Source organism: Macrobrachium rosenbergii, chromosome 52 (genome assembly GCF_040412425.1).
Source record: "Macrobrachium rosenbergii isolate ZJJX-2024 chromosome 52, ASM4041242v1, whole genome shotgun sequence".
Taxonomy (NCBI): Eukaryota; Metazoa; Arthropoda; class Malacostraca; order Decapoda; family Palaemonidae; genus Macrobrachium; species Macrobrachium rosenbergii.
Genome location: NC_089792.1, coordinates 4,303,281 through 4,306,961, shown reverse-complemented (window position 1 = coordinate 4,306,961; position 3,681 = coordinate 4,303,281). Strand labels below are relative to the sequence as shown.

The window sequence follows — 3,681 nt, the reverse complement described above, 5'->3', positions numbered from 1 at the left end:
AATAAGCTAACGCACGTAAGGAGATTGGAACTGGAAAATAAAATTTAGGCCAGAAGCCAAACTCTTGGACCTATGAGGTCATTCAACGCTAAAAGCGAAATTGAGAGTAAAGAAGTTTTTAAAAGTGTAACAGGAGGAAAACCCGCAGTTGCAGGTAGATAATTGATGCAATTCATTACCACCATAATACAGTTCTTGTATTTTAATAATTTACTTGCATTTTTATTTATTTATTTGTTGATTTATCTGTTTTTGAATAAGTGATATCTTCTTTTTGTAATTCCCATTACTTTCTCTTACTTCTTTCTAAAGAACACCATATTCTTTGGAAGCTTGAATTTCAAGTCTGGCCACTGTGGGCTGCTTGTTCCTTATGAATAAGGTTCATCATCTGAATATTAATAACAATACTGAAGGTAAATGCAGATATGCCTTCACACAATACAGCACTGGGAGCAGAGTCGTTGTGGAATTAGCCTGTATGCTTCCACTTTTAACTGAAGGATTGGGACCTGCTCCATGAGCAAATGGAGAGAGAGAGAGAGAGAGAGAGAGAGAGACATGAAATCATTTTGTTATCTCCCTTGGCTCTACGCAGAATGAAAACTTGATGCGTCAGCAGTTGCAAAGTAGTATATGCATCCACATAAACGGATTGTATGCCTCTGAGAAATAAACACCATAATACAATTTTTAAATTGCAAAATCTGTACCGGTACCGTACAAGAACTCATACCAGATGAAAGCGACTGGAAGACAGGAATATCTTTTGCCATTCTTTTACCGCAGAAAGTATCGCATAATGGCTTCCTTTGTCGCGAATACATTTCTCTTAATAGATGTAATTATCAGTATTTTATTTGGTACTTGGAAAGCACCAGGGATGTGGGGTTGGGTTGAGGGGGTGGCGGGGGGTGGATTGATAGCGGCATTTGGCATCTTTCCCACACAGTTGTGAAACGTAGTAAGTTGTTTAATTTGTATATGTATATAATATATCTTTCCTCGTGTAAAATATTTGCACATATATGTATATGTGTATATATATAACAGTATATATACATATATATTATATATTATATATATGTGTGAGTTGTGTGGGTTAACTGGTAACGCCCTGGCCTCCCATTTGAAAGACTGGGGTTCTGTCCCGATGTGATTAATTTATTTCTGTGAAACACGTTCACATGTGTTCATTAGTTCACACACACACACACATACAGTAATATATATATATATATATATATATATATATATATATATATATATATATATATATATATATGTATGTATGTATATATATATGTAAGTGTGTTTGTATGTTTGTGTAGGAATACTATTGTACATATTTTATTGTATTTTTAAAAATACAAACTGAAGGAGCTTCCCTTGATTTTCATTACTGCAGAAAGTTGTGAAATGATACATTCAACTTTATTCCCCTTTTGCTAACGAAATACATTCTTTCTATAATGGATAATTAATAAATTGCTATAAATTCAGCACTTTGTACATACGTTGCAAAAACACTATTCTACCTGTATAGTCATTTAGGAGTATTTGCCGTTCTACTGTTAGCGTGTGCTGTATGTTACCGTCCCCGGCTCCTCACTTGTGCTGTGATAACTGTGAGTATGTTCTCTCTCTCTCTCTCTCTCTCTCTCTCTCTCTCTCTCTCTCTCTCTCTCTCTCTCTAAGAAAGCTAGACAAAATCATTAGAACACTGTGGATGAACAGTAAAACCTGCTCCTAGAGATAAGTGAGTTCATGACGTCTCCTCGGATGGACTATAAGTCTTTGAGAAATTCTGATCCTTGTAACTCTCTCTCTCTCTCTCTCTCTCTCTCTCTCTCTCTCTCTCTCTCTCTCTCTCTCTCTCTCTCTCTCTCTGTATACATATACATATACATGTAAATATAAATATATGTTTATATAGATATATATATTATACATTATATAAATTATCTCTCTCTCTCTCTCTCTCTCTCTCTCTCTCTCTCTCTCTCTCTCTCTCTATATATATATATATATATATATATATATATATATATATATGTATATATATATATATATATATATATATATATATATATATATATATATATATATATATATATATATATATATATATATATATATATATCTTGTTGAAAAGAAAAGGCGATTAAGTCGAAACTTAATATTTGAGAAAGTTTTGCAATTGTCTCTTGTTAGTTCAGTCCATATTATTTGACTTGAGGCGAACCAGAAGTCAATAGAACACGCCCATCTTATCAAAATTATCGGCCCCTAGCTGCAACCTCGATCATTTCTTTTACTGTACCTCCGTTCATATTCTCTGTCTTCCATCTGATTTTCCACCCTGTCTTGACAATTGTTTCATAGTGCAACTGCAAAGTTTTCCTCCTGTTACACCTTCCAGACCTTCTTACTGTCAATTTCCCTTTTAGCGCTGAATGACCTCATAGGTCCCAACGCTTGGCTTTTGGCCTGAATTTTGTATTATGTTCTATTCGATTAGCTGGATTGTGGGAAGCTTGTATATTAATAGGATTTATTATGTTTAGTATAATGTCCCAAAAGTAGCATTTTTTTAGGCTGTACAGTTTGTAAGTATGTTTAATTCTGGATAAACTCTTCTTTCCATGTACGTAATCCGTAAATATGTCATTTATCTATTATCTCATAAATCACCTGACTTGTCAGACTGAAATTTTCAGTCAAAAAAACTGTCTGTGCAGTTTTAAATGTCAATAATTCTGGATAAATTCTTCTTTCCATATACGTATGTCATAAATATATTAGTTATCGATTATGTCTTGATTCACTTTAAAAGTCATACTGAAAGTAAAAGCTGTTAAGATATATATTCTGAATTTTTTTGTTTTTGTTTTACATTCCATTTGTTTATCCTCGGCGGAAGGTAGTCTGATAGCCATAAGATTGTCTCTACAATCACCAGTTCCAGTTTCTGATACTTATCCAGATGTACCTCGGTCTCTTTTCCGTGTTTCTCTGTCATTCCATTCATTCAGGTTCCTGATTCTGTTCTTCAATTTCGTTTTTCTCTCTCTCTTTGCAGATCCGACCGAAGAAAAAATAGGTTTCGCCTTTCACTAGCGGCCAGGAGAATCGGAGCCATTTTCCGTTTCGAGTTATCTTTACTCTTCTTTTGTTTTTTGAGCAGCGTCCGTTAGCCGAAGATCATTCCTCTGTTATTAGAGCATCACTCTGTTATTAGCCATACGAAATGCAAAGGCAAATTTTTAATATCAAAGAATAAAACAACGGTGTTTCAAGTTTGTTTCTCTGCATTGTATTCCCACTTCTCGCCAAGATGTGATGTAGTAAAAATTTTAGCAATTAAACAGACCCCGGTTGCTGTCATTACCACGAGCTGAGTGTGGGTCATTTATGTTTTAGTTATTACATTAAATTCTTTGTGTTGGCTGATTTCATTCGCCTACTCACCAGCTGCGGCCAATGACAGTTTAGGAAAGCTCGTATTGTCTTCTCTTGGGTTTCTAGTATTTTAATGGCAACTTGTTCGTGGAAATAAGTGATTAATTTGAAGACCTGATTTGCTTCTTCCAGAGTGTACCGTCTTATTTTGTCATAATTTATTATTATCATCATCATTATTATTATTATTCGGAAGATGAACCCTATTCATACGGAACA

The 3,681-nt window shown here is 34.3% G+C and overlaps 1 pseudogene; it reads left to right on the top strand.

The window, feature by feature from the left end:
• LOC136833646 (uncharacterized) overlaps positions 1-3,299 on the top strand; it is a 47,183-nt pseudogene extending 43,884 nt beyond the window's left edge.
• The last annotated feature ends 382 nt before the right edge of the window (positions 3,300-3,681 follow it).